Genomic DNA, 24,831 nt, shown 5'->3' on the forward strand with positions numbered 1-24,831 from the left:
AATCTTGTCAATTGTTTTTATTGCAATGTAATCTGCATATCATTGTCTCCATCTTTTCAATTATTTCTAATCTTTTCTAAAAACTTTTCAATGAAAACCTGTCTAAAATCAGGCATCTGCTTCTGATTAGAATCAGTTGTGATTTACACATATCAACTTCTAATCTTGCTTTAGTCACTGGACCTTCTTGTGGTCACTCGTCCCTACTGGCTGAATGATTTCTAATTTGATTATCTTGCATTAGTCACCATCTACCAGATGTAGACACGAAAAATTTCCCAGTGGGTTTGTAAAGTCATTTATGACAGGAAACAACTTTTCAGTGCATTCATCACTTCTGTCTCCATCACACCATTTCTTTCAACAAAGAGTTTTTGAAATATAATACCAAAAAAGGTGAAATCATACAGCCCCATCTATAATTCTAATGATGATGCAGCCAAGTTTTTGTTATAGCCTAAGCTCAGCTGCTTGTTCATTGAAAGTTTAGTCTTGTATAGTCTAAACCTTTGATACTAACTTCTGTATACCTTTAGTTTTACCTGTAATTATCAGTGATCATTATATTTGTGAATACATTATATTTAAGTGGTTATTGACAAAGTCATAAATTATTTATTCTCAATACTATGTGATTAGTTGCCAGTCATACTGTGCTAACCATATTATATTAGCACTATATTAGTTGCTAGTCACCTCTTGTCTCTTTTTTTGTTATTGAGCTAAAAATAGAAGACTTATAGGTAGGAGCAACCAGATTTTTTCATTAGGAAATTAGTGTTTTCAATGAGACAGACAGCTTCCTATAAGTGAATGCTTTTATTAGAGCATATGATGCAGTTTGAATAAAGAGTTTCTGGCACAGAAGCCTTACTTCAGGTCTGAAATGGTGTAATGCTCAAAGCCACAAAGAGATTGTGCCAGAATTACTATACATGTTATCAGTTAGATCTCTTGGAAGAAAAGATAGGTAGCAACTGTGAAACAAAGATGAGGGAGGAGGTATTTGCAGGAGAATTACTAAAGTAACTAAATTACTAAGGTAACTACATGAGGCCTGACAAAAAAAAAAATTAGGCTAGTCTTATAGCTCAGGAACCAAGACTTGGATGAGAAAGACAAAGAGATAGTTAAAGAACATTTTCCAAGCTGTCACAGCAAAAGAAGGCTCAACTCAATCACTTCACTCATTGTGAGTGGACACATGTTCAAATATAGACGTTTTCTTACCCTCTGTTGGAAAATGACAGTATGCAAGACCAAGAGAGTTAACATAAGTTTCTTGTGAAACTGAAGAAATCTGTGATGGAAACTTTTCAGTTGTGGACTGAGGCTTATAGTGAAGAGATCCCAAAGATACAGTTGGTGCTCAAAAGAACACATTTCTTTTGAGTCGAAGATGTGAAAGTAAAAATTGGAGATACTCAACAGCTTTTCAGAAAATGATCTGCAGAATTGATTTGAACATTGGCAGCATCATATGCAGCTGTGTGTCACCTCAGGGGTGAAATATTTTGAAGGTGGTCATAAGTTTATTTTCTCATTAAAGAAAGAGATTTATAGTCTGAGCCTCAGTGGGGTTTTTGTGTCAGACCACTTACTATACGGGAGAGAAAAAAAAAAAGACAGGTGACTTTCCATCTGTGGGAAGAGAAAAAACCACTATGTCATAATTTTCGTGTGAAATATTCATTTTACAAACAGTTATGAAAGGCAGAATCTGTTCAACTACTTCAGCTTAGAAAAGAGCATTTGATGACCTACTAAGGATTATATTATTCATTCATTACTTGGTTTGAATTAAATGAATATTTTAGAAAACTATTAAACTTGACTTTTCATCCAGTAAGGACAACATGTACCTTGCAGCCAGGACATTTCAAATATAAGGCCTGAGACCCTTTCAGCCATTCAAGATTTCTTTTTCTCATGTTAGGAAAGTTGGTTCACCTGTTTTTTCTGGAATAATTTATTCCCCATTGTGTATCTAGGGAATTACACCAAACCAGGCTGATCTGAAAGCAATCATTGTGTAGGTTTTGCTGAGTGTCTGAGTCAAGACAAAATTAGCTTTTGTGAAAATGAGAATGGAGTACAGTTAAGGGAAAGTGAAGGAACAATGGGGAAGGTAGAAGCAGTAATAGCATTTCTGCTCTGATTTTTCTTCCTAGTAGACATGAAACCTTGCCCAAAGAGAATTTGTTAATATATACACTCTTGAAAACTCTTTTCCTTTTGATGAAACAATTAAACATTAAGGAAAAAAAAATCCATCAAAAAATTCCTAAGCACTTCAACATCGCTCTTTATGGGGGTGAAGTCAGTCTAAATTGAATGTTAAGCACATCACATACTTCTCTGCTCTGCTTGCTTAAAGGATGGAGAAAGCTAACTGTCCGTAAAGAGACGTTTTCTACTATATTTTCTTCCCTATTTCCAGTATTTCCCCTACTCCTCGAATACAATTTTATTATTTTTAATTGGATAATTAGAGGTCTCTGAGAGACCCATTTAGCTATAGCAAAGTAAATTCATTACATTTTGCTGGTTGCAATTTTAAGCTTCAATTATTTGTGGTTTTTTTACTCAGCAACAGAGCATCCTAGGCAGTATGACATCCACCATTCACTGGATCTGTTTGACTTTAAATTCCACGGTATATTTTGATATAAGGTAATTAAGCATTACCTAAGGCAAGGAGAAGGGAAGAGATCTTGCCTTCAGTGGTACGTTGGTAAAAGCATGAGATGGCCTGCTCTTGGAAGGCTTTTCTGTTTATTCTTATAGTCAACGCTAGCTCATATTTCTTTTTGTTTCTCTATGGGCCATTTTGAGTAAAGCAGATATGTATTCATTCCATGATCTACAGCTAAGACATATTTCCTTAGTTTAGAGCTGTCTGAATGTGAGTTGAATTCTGACATGTGGTTTATTTTAATGGGAAATTTCTTTTGTTTTGTCATGGCATTTGTCATCTCAAAGTAATTGCAAGCTGTGCTTGTATATATCCTCTCCCTGATGGGGGATTTCCCACGTGATGGGAAAAAAACAGCACTGTATCATGAAATTTGAATACTGAAAGGGAACACTTTTTCTTGATCTTCAACTCTTTGAAACACAAAGTAATAGCATCCCAGGAACAGGCCAGGCAGACTATTATCAGTGCATACTTTTTTTGCTAATTAGAGGTAGAATGTCTTTCACAGAAGCTCCCTCACCAAGAGAAAGAAAAAGTATGTCAACATTTTCAATCATTGGTCATTTTAATCTGTTTTGAAACACCTAACGAATCTTACCTACATTGGGATTAAATTTTTATCTAGAAAACCTTGGTAATGGCTTATTGTATAGAACCTATGAAAATCCTGACACTTTTCTCTAAATAAATGGTATTTTACGAGAGTTTGAAATTATAGGCATATATGAAAGAATTCAAGATACTACCTGGTTACCGAGTGACAAGTTTGAGGAACTGGTTTCAGAGCCTAAAAGACACTTTTTCAGGTCCTTGAACCCAGACTTAGACAAGTTTGTCTACTGGTGTAAATATTTGTAGTCTATAAAGAGACTTAGTGACTTTCTGGTTTGTTTCAGATGAGACTGGGCTTGCCTATCAAGTGAATACGAAAGCACATTCTACAAAAGCTGATGTGTCTTTTAAATACTTTGTCAGCAGTACCATGACATAATTATTCGTATCTCGGTGAAGAAAACTGACATTTTCTAATATACTGATCAGGCATTCACTAGTTCACTGTTCAATTGGACTTGGAGTTAGAAGAGTCCTCCTGAAAATGCTAATGATGAGCTAAAAGATGTTTGGTTGTTCCCTTTTATCCATATATGGAGAAGAGCATATGCATTCCTGAACACTTGTACAAGAGAAGCGAAGTGATGTGCCTGGACCAAGCAGGAAACAGTGGGGCCGATTCCTAACATTGAAACCAATAAAGAAAACACAGTGATCTATCATCCACAAGGGCTATGGCCTTATATTACTTGGTACAATTGTAGCATAATTAAACAACAATATTGCATTTAGTCCCCCTCTTTATTTTCCCAGAGCAGTCAAGCAAAGTGCATTTGTTACACTTTGAAGGCATTGTTTCCACATTTAAAGTACTACTGCTGACCAGGATATTGTACTTATCTCCCCTGTTCTTTAAATGAACCCAGTATCTTCAGATTAATGTTAACTCTCTTATGTGTTTAGTAGTACTATTTGCTGTTTTCTATTTCTGGACTAGTCATATTGATTTTTTTCTCTGGAATGATCTGTGTTCAGATACTATATAATAACTGAAATAGAATACAGTGCGTATGATGACAAAGTGTTGAACACTGAAGTTTCTCTTTTGATTGTCAGATCTTTTCTACTAAATATAAAAACCTCCTCATTGTACTTTCAATTAAATTCCTTATAAAGTGTATCTACATTTTCCTTTCAATAACATTTTTTTGCAGTCCAGTGACAAGGAAAGTGTTTAACAGATGAATGATTTTTGTGTTTTATTCATATTGTTCAAACATAGGAAGCTGGAAAAGGCAGGTTAAATATAAAATTAAAGACTGAGATTTTCACATGAAGGAATATATTACACATTTAAAAAATACTACATCTTGATGTTTTTGATCAGTTCAAGATTTAACAATTATCAGAAATTATTTCAAAATTTTTTATAACTTAGTGTTCATAGGTTCCCTCTCTGTTTCTAAATATCTTCTCAGCTTTCTTCTGACTCCTTTTTATTTTCCTGTTCATATGTTTTTCCTTTTTCATTTTAATAAAGCCAAGGGAATCTAAAACTACTCTACCATTTAGATCTTTCCTACACAACTGCTACAATGGAACTAAGATGCCTCATTTAAAAACCTAGGTGGTCAAGGGAAAGAGACATGTACTTCCAGAGGGAGAAATGTGATTTTGCCTAAAATTAATATCCATTTCTCTTCTTAGGTATAACCAATAGTCGAAGACGAATGAGAATATGCATGTGCAACATGTAGGCCCAAGTAAATTGTCAGATTAAGATTGTCACTAAAGACTGAACAGAGAGGTAACATACGTCAGGAATTGTGCTCAGGTCAATGGAAACTCACTGGAAACTGTGTCAGAAATTAAGAACATAAAAATATCTACTTTTATTCATATTTAAAACTTATTTGTGCCAATATCATATTGTTAATAGTTGTCTGAAAATGCTTTGGTAACTGCACAGCTATGCAGCTTCCAGCCATTTCTTCTTGGGTCTTTCACAAACTGAAGATTGTATCACATCATCAGATGTATTACTTTTTGATGGATCTTCCAATCCTTAATTTGTTTAAGTGTTTTTGAATCCATTTACACTTCTGGCAATGGAACTAATCTGTGGCAGTGAGTTCCACAACATAATGAGGTGTTGTGTGAAAAAGTACTCCTTTTACTTCCCTCAGACCTATTACTTGATAATGCTACTTGGTGCTTTCTCATCCTCGTGTTATAAGATGGAGTGAATGATAATTCCCCAGTTACCTTTTCAAGCCCATTCATGATTTAAAGCTATCAAATAGCTCTCAGTTCCTTCTTTTTCTGAGAAGAGTTCTAGTCTATTTAAAATCTTCTCATATGGAAAGCATTCATTACCTCTCATCATCTTGTCACAGTTCTCTATATATTTACAGGTTTTACTGTATTTATTAGGAGAGGGGGGATGATAAGAAATACTTTACACAGGATAAGGAGGCTTGTGTTTGCCATGGATTTCTACAGTAGCACAAGGTTTCTTATTTGGTTTTTATTAGAGTCCTGACTTTGTCTGATTGCTGATGGTCATCAGCTGGTGATTACAGAGAAATAATAGATCAAAAGATCCTAATTGAAAGAAGTTTATTTAAAATCCATCTTGACTTATGATAAGTAGAATTTCTTTTAACTATTTTGTATTTATAAACACTTAGTTTTTATTTGATCCTTTAATATCTAATCATCCAGGATCATACAATATCTTCAGCTCTTTAAAGACGTTTTCTGGCATGACTGCCTTGGAAAGCTGTATATCAACAAAATTTTTGTGTTCTTTTCTGTTCCAGGCCATTTATATTTAGCCACATGCATTGAAGTATGTATCTGCATGGGTTACTGCTACTAACATTTGATATTGTTTGTTCTCAATGTTTGTTTCCCAGATTTTAACTGACTATTAAGCTGTGAGGAAAACTTTCCTGTTACGTTAAGAAGTTTGATGAGGAAATTTTTGAAAGTTCTTTGTAAATGCCGGTTTAGTGTATTAGGTATCTCACCTGTAATCCTTATTTGTCTCAAATACTCTATGGTGAAGTGTGATTTCTTCCAGCAAAACTCATGTTGGGTATTCTGTATTACATCCCCATTAAATTCCCTGACCACATTTATTCACGTGGTTCTTCATACAGTTCAGTTGCTTTGACCAAGACAAAAGAGGTTTATGAGTGTGCAAGTTCCATGATTTCTTCTGGCAAATTCTTTGGAAACACACTATTTCATTCAATACCTTCACTCTTTCAGCATCTGAACTGTTTGAGACATTCTAACAAACAACCTCAAATACAATCTGATTTTGAATTTTCAATGGAAAACTAATTTACTTTCTTCACGTTATCAATGATAAAAAGTTGTCAGAAGTCTAAAACTCTTTTAAGCACACTTCAGTTTGAGTTGTTTTGTTGGATTTGTTTGCCATAAGGAAAGACAGTGTCAGAGCTTACCTTTAGTTGCTCTATAATGAACAATGCAAATAATTCACTTCGAATTTCTGCTATGTCTGCATCTTGTTGGAGAAATTATTTTATTCCTTTTGTATCATCTATCAACCCTGAAGACAAGCTGATAGGCTTCCTGTTTTTTAAATGTTTAAAGAAGTTTTAGTTGTAGTTTTTATCTCTCATTCAATTATTCAACAAACTGATTTTTGGCTTATCTTAATCTAGACTTCTCAGAGTTTATTTTTAATACCACTTCTCTTGCTTGAAAGCATTTTGTACTTCTTGAAGAATGCCCTTCTGTTTCTAATACCCTATGTTATTAATTTGTCATGAATTTCTGGGGATCTTTTAAGGTCTCTTTGGGTAGCTGGTACATGCTTATTCTCAGTCTTTGTTATAGAGTTTAATAACAATTTCCTTGCCACCTGTAAGCAGTTTACAGAATGTGCAGGAGGCAGACATCTGTTAATAACATATTTGAGGAAAAGAGAGATTTTGTATTACAGATACTCATATGTTTCACTGGATTTGAGATTGGGATTCACAGCTTGGAAAACTCCTTTCACTATCCCTTTCAAAATAAATCAAGAGAAACATTAGTGGTTGGACTCGATGATCTTAAATGTCTTTTCCACTGTAAAAGACTCTACCATTCTGTGATTAAAAGAGTTATTAACAAAACAATATTTGAAGCATTTTTTTTCAAGTCATGTGAAATGTTAGTTAAGTGTTTTTATTACTCTTGAATTGAAAGTTTCAACGTATTATCTTTGACTTTTCAGTGGCTTTCTATGATGGAGTGACCATAGCAGTGAACACAGGAAAATCAATGGATGTGATCTATCCAGAATTCTGTAAAGCCTTTGACACGGTCCCCCACAACATCCTCCTCTCTAAATTGGAGAGATGTGGATTTGATGGGTCGACTGTACAGTAGATAAGAAATAGGTTGGATGATAGTATTCAGAGAGCAGTGGTTGATGTCCAGATCAAGAACCATGACAAGTGGTGTTCCTTAGAGGTCCATACTGGGGCCAGTGTTGTTAAATATCTTCATCAATGATATATGCAGTGAGATTGAGTGCACCCTCAGAAAGTTTGCATATGATACCAAGGAATGGTTGGACTCGATGATCCAGTGGGTCTCTTCCAACCTGGTTATTCTGTGATTCTCTGATCCATTGACTTCAGACTAAGTTTTCTTAGAATATTACTCATTTCCCTAAATATTGTACTCAGAATGAATCTAAATGAGGTCAAATCCTGCTTTATGCAAAAGCTGCTTTTGACTCAGTGGCACTGTTTGAACTAGAAAAATGAACAATGTTTAAACACATGGTAGGCAGGAAATATATTTCTTCTTTGTCAAGAAATGACATAAGTTTTTCTATATGGTAACAGTCCTCCACATTTTATTAGGGGAAAAACACTAACCATAAGAAACATAGTTGGAGGGAGTTGCTTTGTAATTAAAACAGGATGATTTCACCTACTTAACTATGTTGAGCCAAAAATATAAGCGTGTTCCAATTTCTGTTTTGTATGGCACATCATGATTTCAGTACAAATTGGCTTCAAAACCCTAAAGCACTTCAGTCTTAAAATTAGTATGGGTAGATGGAATGGAAAAATATTAACTTTAATGATCTCTTGTTCCCTATGTAGGCCTATGTCTTCAGGAAGAACAATGAGTTCTACAGATCTCATCTTTTAAGCTCTTCTTTTTAGGTTCCTTTTCACTCCAGTATTTTACAACCAATTATCTAGATCTCCCTGTAAAAAGTATTAAACAGAGAATTAAAACTAAAAAGTTTAATTCTCAAAAATATTTAGAGTTGCTGAAATCCAGTGCTCAGTGAGTCAAAAAAATATTTTTGTTTGATTTTCTTGAGTTTCAGATAAGATTTAGGGTTTAATTCAATTTAGCACTGCACTGTCTAAAATGCAGGTGCCATAAACATGGATGTGGCATTCACAGTGTGGTGTTAGATCTCCACTCTGTATCCTGTGGTACTCAGGTTGAAGTAGCCTCTGAAACTGGCTGAACAGCACTAGGACAGTTAATAGAAAATGTCAAATATTGTGGTTTGTTTGAGATTCTCGCACCAAAGTCGTTTAGTGTATACCTCACAGCTGCAGTTAAGAATGTTTATGGAACTATGGCTTAGTGCTTGAAACCCTCTTTTGAGCTTAGGTGCCATATTATGTTTGTTTTTTTTCTTAAACACAGATACTAGTGGAGTGATTATCTCTGTTTCACATAATACTACAGTCTCCCTGTGTCCAATCTGTTCTCAATAAATACAGGACTGTAATAAGGACCTAGGGGGATCCTGTGTGCCGGGAATGTCTTTTCATACACTGGAGCTGGGTTTAAAAAGAGGATGTTGGAATCAGAGAAAGCTGAAGGAAGCTTTACCCTGTAATTACTGGTTAGGGAGAGGAATGAATGGAGTCTTACTGGTGCAAACTCTTTCAGAGGGAGGTTCTGGATGTCTTCCCAGGATTTTTTTAGAAAGATGCTAGCCACCTGGTTCTGGAGAGAGACCTAGGATGTGAATCTCAAGCAGAGGGATGTAAAAGACCTGTGACTACAGGATCTTTGCTCAATGCGCAAGCTTTCAGCATCTGCCTCCATACATTGAGTATTCATATTAAGTCTGGGTCAGCCTGCTACATGTACAATGCAAGATGATTGCATCTTCTCTGAAGTTTCTGATCTAATAAGATCCTTCTGTCTCATTTAGTATTGTTGCTGGAGTGCAGACTCTGAAGCAGCACCTCTGAACAAGTCTTTCTTCAGTGGAATGGTGAAAAAGAAAAGTGAAGAAAGAATGTATTTTGCACAAGCTGCCAGGGACTGCCACCAAACACTTCTGCACTTGGAGAGTTCCCTTTGAATCTTTTTGGAACAAGTAAATAACCAATGTGTAAGGTTAAGCTGTCTTCATTGCCTAGTGTAATTTCCAGTGAAAAGGGCAACCTGCTTAGTCCATAGATTGCATTCCAGGGGAAAGCTGGTCCCATAGGTCTTGTGGCTTTTCATTTTCTGTGGTGCTAGCAGTGAATCCCACTGCACAGGCCTCCTTGTTGCTTGTTGATTTCCTTCCAACAATCCCACACAACATATATGGAGGTAGAATTTTTTTCAACATTTGAAACATACAGATGTTAATTTACAAGAAAAATGCCTTTGTTTCAGAACCTTGAGGTTTTACTTCCCAGATTATAAAGGAAAGACAAATTTAAACTCCTTTGGTTTGTGCTGACACATGGTCAAACTAGTTTTAGAAAATCACAAAGGGCACAACTCTATAAATGTCAATTCAGGATCTGAACCAGCAAAAAAAAGCATTTGCTTCTGTTATGATGCATGGAAGCTGTTCACAAATTAATCTGTATTTACAGTTTAAGTGACAACCATTGACTTTACTACTTTTGATCTCCTCTCACCTGCATATTCACGCAGGACTGTCACCTCCCCATTGTTGTGTATTGCTACCTGCATCAGAGAAGGAGATTGCTGAAAGAACATTTCATGGTGTAAATGTTTTATCTTATGCCAAACTGTTAATTCACTAAGCTATAGGCTTATATTCCGAAGGCAATAAGTTTATGTTTCAATGTATGCTTGAACTTACTGTGCTGTTTTGTTTTCTTGTACCTTTAATCTTCTGTTCTTTGAGCCTGTTACATAATTGCAGCTTTAATTTTTCAGTTGTGTTGCCTGGCATTAAAGCTTTTCCACACAAGAAAAGGAACACTGTGAAGAGTCAGAGCACTGGTATAAAACAATTTTCCCTGAAATCTCCTGTACATAAAGCATGATTAATTTTACAGCTGTGAATCAGACCTGGCCTTGCTTAATATACACCGCCCCCTCTTCCACTTGTGGGGTGGGGAGGGCGGAATGCAACAACCCAGTATATAAACATTTCATGTACGTATTTATACATAATGAAACAAAGAAAGAAGCACAAAGTTTACTTGGCTAAGAGCAAGTATTGCATTAGTCTAATATCTGAAAGTCCCAGGAGACAGGATGAATCTCCAAGCTTTGCAAGATGATAATTTGATGCTCTAATAGTTTTTTTATATTGAGGTTATAATACTAGGCAGATGTTTTATTCCCATGTAGTCCAGAGTACTGAAAGCATGTGCTTTTGTAATTTTAACTATCACCAGGATGCAATAGATACATTGGCTTTTAATAAGGAAGCTCTAGTTTCAAATAGTGTGTTATTTAAAAAAATAACGTATAAAATAAGAACACAAATATTTTTTTTAAAATTGTTTCAATACATTTACTTTATATTACTGAGAGAGTTAATAAGAATGGGAGTATATATGGGAGCTTATATTTTTATAAAGATTCAAAAAGGGGAAAAACAGACTGCATGAAATTCATATTTGAGGAGAAAGTTTTACAAAGAATTCTGAAAAAAATTTCGAAGTCTCAAATCATGGAAAACATCTATGGTGTATGTAAAATGTGAAAATTTAACACCTGTTCTTACCTTAGTTACTTAAAACTGTATCTAAATTGCTAATGGACAGGCTCGTTAATAGAGAGAATAATGGTTATTAGACCATGAGTGATTTAGGGTCAAACTTCAAAAACTGCTAAATGCTGATGCTAAATTGAGATTCTAGGTAGAAACTACAGACATTAATTTAATACTAGAAAGTATTATTCTACTCCTTTTTTAACTTAACTTAAAAATATCCATCACATGCTGGATATTTCGATTTTTTCAGTCTGCAAATGTTGCAAATGTCACATATTCCATTGTTGTGCTTTCACAGAGCTGCCTCTATGCCTCTGCAGATAAGCTTGACACTTATCCTAAGTTTGAATGCTACTGGGATGTGGAAAAAAAGATCCAGTTCATAGCCTGAAGCATCTAAGTGGAAGTGTCTGCACTGAGACAAGTATCTTAACTTCCATTACAGTCACTGGAATTTATTAACCTACCAGAAGCTTCTAGTGCCATTTGGGATGGCTGCCCTAGGATGTCCCAAATACGCATGTGGATGAGACACAAGGCCCATGGGAACACTGTGCCTTTCTTGACAATTAGCTGAAGTCCAGATAGGACAAATTAAGGCATTTCACATGGCACTGAACACCACAATATACAGGCTATTGAACTAAGTCCTTACGCACTGCTGTTGCTGACACCTGGGGGTTATTCAATCCATCCTAAGGTGAGTATCTTCAAAGTAAACACTTACCTGGGGTAAGAGTCTGTTGACTAAACATGGACGTCTAATGCTGTTCTGAGTCAGTCAGTTTCATGGTGTTGATATGATGCAGCACTTCTGGGACATCCATATCCTTCTGCCAGATGGAGGTAAGGTGGGTGACTCCAGAGTATATCCAATATCATGGTTTGCCTATGCCTATGCATAGGTCTTATCCCCAACAGCTCTTTGGATTCTATTGACTAGATCTCTGTTTACCTCACTCACATGTTGGGATTTAAATCTAGGTGTCTTTGTGAGATGGATTTTGGCCTCCAGTTTCCTCTGCATGTCTGCTCCAGTGACTGTCATGTATCACATGTCCTAATAGAACCGCTCATTTACATCAAACAACATCCTTTTCATCTACTTCTTTTTTGGGGAAAATATTTTAAAGTATTGAGTGAAATATATCTTGTGATGTTTCTCTACCATCAATCCTAAAGTGAATCCAAAGGGCATTAATAAACTGACAGAATTAGAAGTGGATAATCCATATTAATCCAGTGGGCCAGTGACAGAGCCAGGAACAGCACTAAAGTCTCCAGAATCCCCAGCAAGTCCTAATGGATGCATCAAGTTACCTTGGGAGGGTTTCAGTTACTTTATGTCTTCAATTTCTGTGCTATTTAAGATAATTCTGGAAACTGCATTAATTTGCAAACATTCAGTTTGCAAAAATTATTTAATTTATTCCTTTAATTTGTGTGCTGTCTTGATAGATTACTATCTGGTTAGTATAGAAATTTGTGGATTTAATGAATTCCATATCTATGATTTGTTTGGATTATCATAGGAAAAAAAAAAAGACATTAAACTGAAAATTACAGTTTGTCCCCTTGCAATACTTAAGTTATCAGTTCAGAAGGTCTTCAGTTGTTCCTGGTAAGTCAGGACTTTTTTCAGAGAAAAAAAAAGTGATTTGGTGATTCATTGACTGAGTCAGAGCTCCCTTTCCTTTCTCTCTCTTCCTCTCTCTCTCCCCATTACTCTCCTCCTCTCAAGCACCCTTGACTCTCTTAAATTATTTCTGTTCTTTTGAAAGCTGAAAATAAATGATTGATAGCAGCAAGACACTTGGCTGCTGTGCCTCGGTCCTCTTTTCTTAGTAACTGAATCAGCCCTGTTTTCGGCTGTTCTGGGGAAGTCTGAGACATGTATGTGTTGGTGAGTGCTGTCTGGATCAGTCACTCTGCATCTGTGAGTAATAGTCCTGGAAAAGCACAGCCAGCCTGGGGCTAGGTTATTTCAATTTGGCAAAGAAAGGGCAACTCCAATTCTTGCATACCGTAGCCACAGTGTACCTGACTTTGCAGCCTAATGTAATTTTAATACAAGTGGGGTTTTTGATGACAATACTGTACGTAAAAAACATGTGGGAATCTGCTGACCTCATTTGAAGGTGCGCCTGATAGCTTTTCAACAAGGCCTGAAGGGGCAATTCCCACCTCTAGGCAAGTAAAGCTTTATCCGCATTGGATTGCACCTTGCTCTTTGAATGACTTCAGTGATTTTATAGTTATCTAACATGAACAAAAGAGAGAGAATTTGATCCTAAGTAAATGTGTGCATGTGCAAGACAGAGAGAGAAAGAGCTTGAGAGAGAGAGACTGGAATAATTTTTCTGAAACTGGAGACTTAAATGATTATGTTTTTTGCATTCCTATCTACAGTATAAATCCTTTCCCCACAGTTAATCCAAAGCCCATTCAAGTCAATGGGTTTTGGATCTCTGTCATCTGCAGCTATGGCAGACAAACAAAACAAACTGCTATCTCCTGTAATATGACCTAAGTATTTGCAGCCCCTTCACAATAAAAAAAAAAAAAAAGAAAAAAAAAATCTGGCTTTGGGTCATTTCAAGGAGCTTATTGAAGTGTTTGTTTCAGCTAGGCTCCATTCCTAAGCAATTTCATATTAAGGAAGCAGGAGAACATGTAAGTTCAGATCCTGAGTATTTCATGCAGACGCAGGTTTGAACAGTTTGGAAACATCTTCTTTTTTCCTGGCTTTTCTGATATTTATAGACTATATTAGCTGCATTTGGAGGGCAGAATATTACTAGATGTCCAAATGAAACATCTTAGTTATGGAGGAAATATTACATGTTGAGCTATCATAAGATGTGGCTGTTTCCTTGAAATGCTGCTTAGGACCTGGCTCGATGTTTTTTGTTTTGTCCAAGTGCTTTAGGTCTGTGGCAACAAGGCCCTGAATATAATTAATCTTGTATATGATTGTGTAGATATGCTGAGAATGAGATGTTATAACTTAAGACTTGGACAAAACAACTCACTAGCTTCAGTGTGTTCTCTTTCTTCTGGAAATTCCTGGTGTACCTCTCCACTTTTAACTGAGAGGGGATAGCTAGTCATGTTCTCTTGGAAGTTAACTTCTTGGTAGCTCAGCAAGATGAATAAATAGAGGCTATAAACATCACAACTTTGTCCCTGGATGTAGTAAAGCTCTTAATGAATTTGCTAGGATATACAAACTGAGTGAGTCTTTATTTATTTTCTGGTCTTAATATTAGAGAGAAGAGCTCTGTGTAAACTATATTGGAAGTTTCCTTCCTCACGATTTGTGCTGTCATTAGATCTTTTGTTGAAAATTGCAATCAGGATTGACATCTTATGTACCAAGCGAAAAAATAAAAAAAGCGGAGAAAAAAATAGATTAATATTAAGAAGACTTAGATGGGTCACTAAAAACAATAGGACCAAAACCTATGACAGGTCTAGCTGTGGTGGCTGGATAGGTTTTACCTTAAGGGGTGAGAGAAGAAAAATGTGTTTACATCTCTGAATCTAGAAGTGGTGAGTTGCACCAATTAGTCTGTACTGAGGAATAAACACATTTGCTTCTATTACTCCAGTCCATTGCATAATGTCTGGCAGAAAAGCAAAGTACAATCATGAGGGGTTTATGCCTTAAACTGATGCAGCTGTTTGGTCTGGTGCACAGGAGGCAGTGCCTAAATAAGATGTTCAGCTAAGAAATTCAATTAATTCTAGAATGAAGAACTTCTTTAACAGTGAAGATGAGTTCAGTTGTTATGTTATAAAGTTGTTGCTATTTTCTTCTGCCTTTGAAAGAGTTCTCAGTTGCTCCAGACTCTTTGTTTATCTTGGTTTCTAGGGTTACAGCTGATCTTGTATTTATCACTAACTCAGAACTACAGAACTAAGCCGAACTTATGATCCTATTGCTGTTGGCAGGAAAAATTCTTACCCAGTTGTTGGCTGCTTGCAAGAATTTAGCACTGACTTACATGAGATCCCATTTTTCTTCCTATGCAATCATTTAAAAACATTTCTCATTAGCACCTTCACTGCACAGAGTAAGAGTTGGAATCTGTGTTCATTCCATGGATCTAGCTTCCAAAATATTTTCTTTTTACAAAAGACATTCCACAAGCATGATCAAGTGCAGCACACCCCTATTCCACTACAATGATTTTCAATAAAGGAAACTTTTTAGAAGTTCATGCATAATTGACACCAGAAGTAGACAGAAGTCCCTTTAACAAACTATAGTTCTACAAGCCCTCACATACTTCATGAATTTTTACTTTTTTAAAACTTGAATTCCAAGATAAGTTTAAAATTGTAGTTTATGATTAAAAAAACTGATCCAGGACAACATAAACTAGCCAATGCCATTAGTGCTATTGATGTGCAATCCAAAATAAAAGCACGTGACTCTCACTAAGAGAAAAGGGAAAGCTTACCTCCCACTCATACCTCAAAAGTCTTCCTTTGCTTAACACAGCAGACTTCTATCTTAGTCTGTTTAATTACGTTCCACAGACACTGCACTTATAAATGTGAAGTTTTAAAGAATCTGACATGCATGAAAGCCTTTAAAATATTGTTTTAAAGGAAAGTCATGTTTCAGATCTCAAGGAAAAAAATGCAATTATCTAAGTGTCCTTATGTATACCTTTTTCATGTGCTAGTGTCATTAAAAAGAGCAACATGTTCAGTTTTGAAACTGATGTAAAAAATATGAACTGATAATTTGAAAGAATGTTTTCTCCATGAGAAAAGAAAGCATTTCACAACAAATATTTTCTGTTTTCACCCCAAAATTCCATATGTAAGTTTTCCTAAATTTATTGAAGAAACATGTGAATGGTGATGCTTTCCCTCAAACCCTTTTTTCTGTAACTGCTGAAATATGAACAACAAGAGCTTTCCAAGAAAAAAAAGGTCTCTACCTGCCTTATGTCAGAGACATCCATCATGACCTCTCAAGAAATTATCCAAGGACTCTCCCAGGACAGGACCCCAGGAATATTCCTCGGCAAGCATCCCATCTGGCATGCTTTAAGTCAGTCACGGGGTGATATTGTATTAACATTTAGGAGCAAGTAGAGCTGTGTTTCCCTTAAAGTACAAACACTGGCCAGGAGAGTGCTACTGAAATAAAATCAGGTATAGGAGCAAAAATTTGGTTCTTAGTTTGCACTCAGGGACAATTCTGCAATGTCTCTAATGAAGCAGTAATATGCATGAAAGTCTTAAAATACCCCACTCATTTTCTGCTAACACATCTCAAATTTAACCCTGGGACGTAGGAGAAACTTCAGGTTTTGTGAGCAGTCTCACAAATTTTGACTTGTCTTTGAGAATGCTCAGAAAAAATTATCAATTAGTTAGGGCTCATTTTAGTGAAGTATATCTTCACCCACTGACAATAGAATTGGAAGATCATATCAATAACTCCTCACTATTATTATTTTTATCGTAAAAACTGTTGAGGGTGAATCAAATTAATGAATATTAGCTGAAGAGAAATTGAATGGAAATGAGGCCATTGGTCTATTTTCATTAAAGGTTTAGAAAATGATAAGTCTGCATTGGCTTAAAACATAGAATTTTCTTTTTTTTTCTTTAAAAAAACCCCACTATGTTGGAATTGATTGATATTAATAAAAATTCATAAACTACTAAGGCAATAATTAAAGTTGTCAAAGTTGTCATGCTGAAGCTAGGCAGAAATACCTTCGAGTTAGGCCTTGATTGGTTTTCCAAATCTGTCCAGATTAACTTTCAAAGGATTTACAATGCAAAAGTTTAAAATAAGAACCAGAATTCTGAAAAATACTTTCATCTTGGACAGCACTTCTGAAACATTTTTAAAAACATAGCTTTAGAGGAAGTTGAAACAAGATACAGATACAATTGTGTCTGCATGACTTTTATTTTACTGTGGTACCTATGAACCATATTTGAAAACCAAACCAAACTGAACTAAGTTTTATTTTTGATTTACAGCTAAAATAGATATTAATGAGAATTACCCAGATTTTCATTCAGTCTACAGAGTTTTCACTGCAAGTGGCAATATTGAAAATGGTGACAGGTAAATTATATAGGGAGTAATTTATCTCTTCATCTTGTATTATAGCTCATAAAATAGTTGTTCAATGTGATAATTAATTACCCACATTTTTGAAGCATTATGGAAACAGAGTGAAAAAAAATTTTCAGTAAGGGTGCAAAACCAGAAGCATTATGTACCCAGAATCACACAGATTCAGAGAGTGGTTTGAGTTTGAAAGTGACCTCTGAGGGTTATCTTGTCCAGCTTTCCTGCTCAATCAGGTCCATCTACATCTGGCTGCCCAAGGTCAAGCCCAAGAGACTTTCTAATATCTTCGAAATGAGAGATTATGCAACCTCCTTGGGCAACCTGTGCCAGTAGTCAGCCACCCTCCCAGTAAAATAGCATTTGCTGATGATCAGATTAAACCTTCCATGTCTGTGTTTATACCTACTATGACCACTCACATTACTCAAAAGCACATGCACACATACACATTTTCATTAACAGTCAAAAGAGTGACCAAGAGATTAATACTTAGAACAGAATAATTCTTTCAGGGATCTAATTCTTCCTTCCTCAGTTTACTGAGTTCTGAAATGCAGTTGTTGATAATGATGACTAAGAAATGCCAAGTTTGCAGAATAGGGCATTATTTAATATTCAGAACCACCTGATTTTACCTGGGAAAAATTATGTTCACATTAATCTTTACATTAATTTACATTAATTAATGTAAATAAAACTTTGCAGAAGACTGTTCAATTGCATTCCATTAATGTATCTGAAAATAAACCTGCTGGAATGAGTCTAACAAAATTAAAAGGAAAAGAGAGAGATGCAAATAGCATTATCATCTGTTCATTTCTGGTCCAAAGAGTGTTTTACTTTGATACTAGTAAGCCAAATATTTTCTGTTTCGACGTATAAATGATCAGATTTTTTTTCTACAGGAGACTTTTTAGATTTGTTAGGTTAAAGTTCATTTATCATTTAAAAGACAAATGAGTCTTGCATTAGTACTGCAAACGTTTTTCATTATAAAAATTTAGTCATGGGCTGGTTCAGAAGTTGAAAATACCATAAGGAGAGTGCAAGACACTAATCTCCTTCTTGACAGTGACAATTCCCAGAGCTGTTTAATACTGGTAAATGCTCTCATGTATTTGAAAAAGAGCAGTACATAATGTAGATAGAATCCAAAGTACCATAGTTCTTGAAATTTTAAAAATATTTTGTTGGGTTTGCTCTTCTAACTCAGTTGGTAATACCATATTTTGTGTCCAAAATAGATTTCAGGTTCAATGTAGCAGGTGTTTATTATTGGTGAAAATCAGCAGGGCTAGGACAATATAAGGAAATTCTGCAGCTGGGGAACAACCATAGAAAGCTGCTGAAATGTCATCTCTTTTGAACAGATTTGAAATTTGTCTCCTTTCTTCACTCTGATTCTTTGAATCTTAGATGTATTTTCCTGTTTCTAAAAGAGTGTTAATATCTGCTTTTTATTCTATATGTTTTTAATCCAGCTACTCATGCTTCTTACGTCATCACTCATATATTCATTTCATTCTGGAAAACTTCTGACAGCTAAGATCTTATTTTATTTCAGTATCTTTCTATCCCAAAAATAATTGAGAATTTCTTCTGTTGTATTTCAATTTTTGAAATGAAAACTTTTAAGTTTTGATTTGAAATTTTTTAAATTTATTTCAAGGATAAGATTTTTTTCCAACACATTCTTAACTTTAAATATGGAATTTCTTTAATTCTGAGTATTTGTTGTTTCTTTGGTAAAACAATATTCAGCTAAGGACCTCAATACCAAAATAATTTTGGTACCACTACAAGAATTAGTATTACTCTTTTAATCTGTTCGCCTGTTTTTGTATTTTACTGCTACTGAGGATAACACAGACGTCACCAAAAAAAATCCCCTGGCAATAAAAATATTAGGATTCATGTTTTATTATGTTCCTAAGTATTTTAAAAAGGGCATTTGTGGAAGATAGCCTCTTGCTATTTCCACTACAAAATTCAGCATTGAGCCTGGAAATTATATATAACATCTATCCTGTCTCTACACTACCTGGAAATTACTTCACCATGAAGGAGCCTTAGTTTTCGTGCTGGTTTTGTACAATACAAGGACCTGCTTTGTTTATTATCAATGCATGAAATATCTCTTTCTGAAACTGATTTCTTGATAAGGCCTACTAAGGAAATATTATTATTGTATTTTAAGATAAATCATAGCCTGTCATTCTCAAATATATAGGAGAGTTAAAATTGCTACCATCATAGTAGCAATCAATGGTGTATCTCAATGAGATCTAACATTTTCCTTTCTTAAAAAACAGCAGACTAAAGAAACAGACAAACAAAATCGCACCCAAAAATACCTGGACGAGAAGGATCATCCTTCTTCAGCCTGACAGACTTGGCAGTTCTAAAGTCTATCTCATGCTTCTAGAATTAAGAGACACTGGACATTTCTCTATTGCCTTCTACTCACTAATGATATTTATGAATAATTTGAATGTAAACTAGGTTTTCCTATTGAAGCACGCAAGGTAGTATTGAACTTTAAAGTTTATTCAGTAGAACAACTGTGATACAACTACAAGTGTGTGTACAAAGAAGATAAAATTTGTAAAATATGATCTTTCAAAAATCTTGTGTTGCCTTTGCTGTAGAGAGTAAATCTGAAATGACACAACCAGTAGAATACTGCGTTAATATGGCAAGAAAAGCAGATCCTAAAGGATACTACATGGTAGCTGAAGATAAACAAACAGTGCAAGCTAATATTACTGTCTACATTTGTGTTTCACCATGATTGTTCAGCTAGCTTCTTGAGCAAAATTAGGTCTAGTCACATAAATTTCAAGTAGCTTGAATATATTTAGACAGAGTGCGATGGAACCGAGGATCTGGAAACCACCCCTGCCAAGATGAGAGTCAAGAGTACAGGCCTTTTGCATAACCCCTCCCTTCACAGCTGCTTTTCAAAACATAGCCTGGTTAGACATCCTTTGTGCTAGCTGCGCTATGAGCCAAGGGTACTGAATCTGTTTGAACAAATGCCCTGGCCTCTCTTTTTAGGTATTAAGCCAACCTTCTGTAGCAGCCGATGTAGATTTGGCTTGGAGGATTTTTCTAGGGTTTAAAAAACAAGTATGGTATGCAAACTCTCACTATAGGCTCTTTCTGTTCTACTTGAACAATACAAATGGTCTTTGCAATATAGTAAATGTAACATTTCGTGCACACCTTCAGCTAACTCTTCCTCTGCCATAAACACAGAGTGTTTATCTAGGCAGCCAGAGTGTTAAGTTAATAATACCAAATGAATAATATTAAGTATCATCTGATCCAGTAGAAAAGAACTATAATGTTCAAGATGTCCAAGGGCACAAAATAGTCTCCGGGCCATCTTTATTAATATTTCTTCTTGGAATTAATTATTTTTTTAATTATTTTTTTAAATTTCACTGAAATCAACTAATGTTTTGTTAGCTTTTGCCTAAGAACTATAATCAATGCCGACAACTTTAATGCAATCTATATTTATTTGTAAATAAAGTCAGACCTTTAAAAAAATTAGACAAACTTGATTCAGTTGAAGTAATTTGTTCTATTTTTATTTTATGGCCTAGGCATGTCAATATTGATTATTGAAATGCATACCATTTCAGTAGCTAACTATACAGTTCTTACAAGAGATTCGTATTCTGAAGAAACTAGTAGAAGATTTACTGGATTCTCTAGTAAAAGATTACAAAGCATTCTGAAAAAAAATGTTACACATTATCAACAGAGCTGTTCATTTTGACCTGATTTCCCATTGAGAATGACTGGATAATTCCCCATGGGAAAATTGCTGATATGAATCTTCTCCAGAAAAGACTTCTGGACCTCATGGCTTCTGTGAGATGCAGAATATACAGCCTAGGCATCTCTTTTTTCCCCCACTATTTTCCCTGAGAAAAAAACAAAGATAAATAAAAGTCTATCTAATCCTTGTGGAAAACAGTGAGGGAGGTATCCCTAGAGAGAAGACGTAGCCCATTAGGTTTATCAAACCGAACTCGAGAGCCAGTCATTGAAACTTCACTTGAGCAGATGGATTATTGAATTTATATGCCATTTAAATGTAAATAATAGGGCATTCACTTAGTACAAAACATAATATTGCACAACAGTTGCAAGAGATGAAGTGTGGTTTGAGAACTGATTTTTGACTGTTACATAAGCGGATGATTGAAAATGACAATTCTTTTAATTACCCCTTTGTAAAAGAAGTATTTTTCATTTACTTTTCATTTTCTGTTAAGGTACTGCAGTTGTTATGTAGTGTCAACTGTACAGACTTCTGTGTTTGAATGCAACTCTGATTTCAGCAGGACTTCTGTAGGTACACGAGGCAGTCCTTCAGAAGAAGTTGCATGATCAAGACCTTGGAAATCTTGCTGACATTCCTAGCTGTATTAGTGTTCTCATAACCTTAGAAGACAGGGAAACGTCACTGACCCGGGAGATGTTTCTTTTTTGGTGTCATATGTTCCTAATCTTTCTTGTCTTGACCTAGTAAATTCAGGCCTGAACTGTGGAGTTCATAGTGCTCTTCTGAAATTGCTTTGGCTCACAGCAGGAGGATTTTGATGTGTCTAAGTCTAAAGATATGCTCTTGATATGTTATTCAAAGCAATCTCAAGTAACCACATTTGAATATTTTCTAGGAAATCCCATAGGATAAGAGACTAAAATGAAAAGATATTTTCTTGTATGTATCGCTGCCTTCAGAAATTAATTTGTCTTCACTATACTGGCTTGAACTGATATCTAATAAACTTTTGAAATTGTTTGTCATTCTTGCTCATGGGTCTAACTTTTCTGCATATAAAATATCAAATATCTTTATAAAAGAATTTAGTAATTGCAGAAGCCTCTTGATAGAGCATAACACTATAAAATTCTACTTCATTTAATGAAGTCTGTATAGGTTGCAAATATTTTCTTACAAATTATTTATTTTTTAAAAATGTATTAGGAACAAAAAAGAACTAATAATTTAGTTTCTTTGCTATGGAAGCTTTTCTTGAACTAATGCAGAAAAAGCAAGTACATTTACTATGTGCTTCTATTTTGTATTTAAAAAGCAGCAAGAACCTTTCTATTCAAGTGTAGGAAGTTTAGATTTTTTTATTAATATTCTTATTTTTTAAGATGTGAAATCTTTGGCGAATATGTAGTAGTCTGCATTGCAAAAGAATAACTTAGGTACACAATAGAACTTTGCTGAAGCAAAGAAAGGAATTTACACATTAAGACAAATAGTGCCCAGACTTGAATCTCACTGGGAATAAGGATGATGTAAATTTATGTTAAACTGAAAACACTTGATCCTCAACCTTTGAGTCTTACAGTGAATTACAGTCACAAAACAGAAACAGAATGAAGTACATGTCCCATATATATTGGAAAAGCATTCCTTCTCCTGTGAGCCAAGAACTTTATTGTTTGTTATGCAGTTCAAGTAAAATAACACACCACATCTGCCAGTTCAACCTGACTTGTCATAACTAAGCAACGGTATCTTCATATATTTTTGTATTATTGCATTCGTATAGGGACAGATTTTCTTCTCCTAGCAAGTAATTCCAAACAGTAGAGCATACAAATAGGAAACAGACTTTCTTCTCTATTCATAAATTCTAAGACTCAAGGGTAAAATGATTTATAGTTCTGAGCATTATCAAAAGAAACCTTACAATATGAAAATGGTTTGGGAGTGAAAAAAGAAAAGGAAAATTTAAATTTAACAATTCACAATCCTTCTGAAGATTGGAACTAGATCACTAGTTAGACTTTGTTTACGTGATTCATTCACATATGATTAATATTAGCTCACAGTGTGTTATTTTCAAGAGTAAAAAATAAAGCATAAAGTAAAAAAAAACATGTTGCCCATTTAACTATTCTGGTTTGCCTTTTTTTTTTTTTTCTGATGCATTCTCTAACTACAACAACTATGTTCTTTTAGTGGATCCAGAGAGTGGATGATTTATAAAACCCTGAACCAGCTCTGGATTATGAAATCAACCCTAAAATAAGAGTACAAAAGGATCTGTAAACAATGTTTATTCAAAAAAGATGGGGGTTTTCCTATTTCTTTGTGTTTATTTTAAAGTAGATTTACTTTAAGATATATTGTGCGCTAAAAGTCCTGTGGAGAGGGGAAGAGACTTAGACCCTAGAAAAGGCAAGTCTTCAGAAGTAATTTATTCCATTTCCACAATCCATTTTCCTATATGAAATTTACCTTGTAGCTAAGCTGTCAACATGTAATTGAGTTTGATAGTTATAAAGGCATGTTCTCAGTCTAAAACTATATACTAGCGTGCCTTTTAACTACAAACTCCTTAAAACTGGAACTGAGGAGGATTCTTTGGATAATCACAGCCTAGAAAAACACATTTTAAATACATTTCCAGTGCACAAACTTGGGAGACTTTCCATTGATTTCACTTGATTTCAAACTGAGTCATAAGACATTTAACGTCACCGGTAAGTAGATTCTGAAAAAACCTGAAGTACCACAGAGTGATTAATTATTGTATTTCAGCAGGCACTCACAGTGGCAAATACTAAATAACCCAAAGTAGCATGTGGGATGTAAGACTGTTGGAGCCTGTGAAAACACAGCCACAGAGGATTGAACACATTCAGGGGAACATTTAATTGATTTTTAGATGATTAGGTTCATAGTTCTGAGTTAAACAAGCCTTATTTATACCCAGTAGAGTAAAATAGTAATTTTGAAGTGTATAACCTATTTCATTAACTGCATAATTGTGGTGCCTAACACTTTGCGTTAACTGCAATGGAAGCTTTTGTTGATTAGACAGTATGTATTCATCCTCATGGAGGTATAAGTATCACACAAGTGTGTCTTGCCATGTGTGTCTTGCTCTGAGGCAAAATGGAGGTTGCTTTCCCTCCTGGATCTCCTTCAGCACAGGAAAAGAATGAAAGAACGCTTTACAGCTGCTCAGAAGAGAGGGCAAATTGTAAATATATTCAGAAAAGCTACATAACCGAATATGAGCCAGCAGTGTGCCCAGGTGGCCAAGAAGGCCAGTGGCATCTTGGCTTGTATCAGAAATGGTGTGACCAGCAGGTCCAGGGAGGTTATTCTCCCTCTGGACTCAGCACTGGTGAGACTGCGCCTCGAATCCTGTGTTCAGTTCTGGGCCCCTCACCACAAGAAGGATGTTGAGGCTCTGGAGTGAGTCCAGAGGAGAGCAACAAAGCTGGTGAAGGGGCTGGAGAGCAGGTCTTATGAGGAGGGGCTGGAGAGCAGGTCTTATGAGGAGCGGCTGAGAGAGCTGGGGGTGTTTAGCCTGGAGAAGAGGAGGCTGAGTTGCTCTCTACAACTACCTGAAAGGAGGTTGTAGAGAGGAGGGTGCTGGCCTCTTCTCCCAAGTGACAGGGGACAGGACAAGAGGGAATGGCCTCAAGTTCCACCAGGGG

The sequence above is a fragment of the Phaenicophaeus curvirostris genome, chromosome 1 (genome assembly GCF_032191515.1).
Source record: "Phaenicophaeus curvirostris isolate KB17595 chromosome 1, BPBGC_Pcur_1.0, whole genome shotgun sequence".
Classification (NCBI taxonomy): Eukaryota; Metazoa; Chordata; class Aves; order Cuculiformes; family Cuculidae; genus Phaenicophaeus; species Phaenicophaeus curvirostris.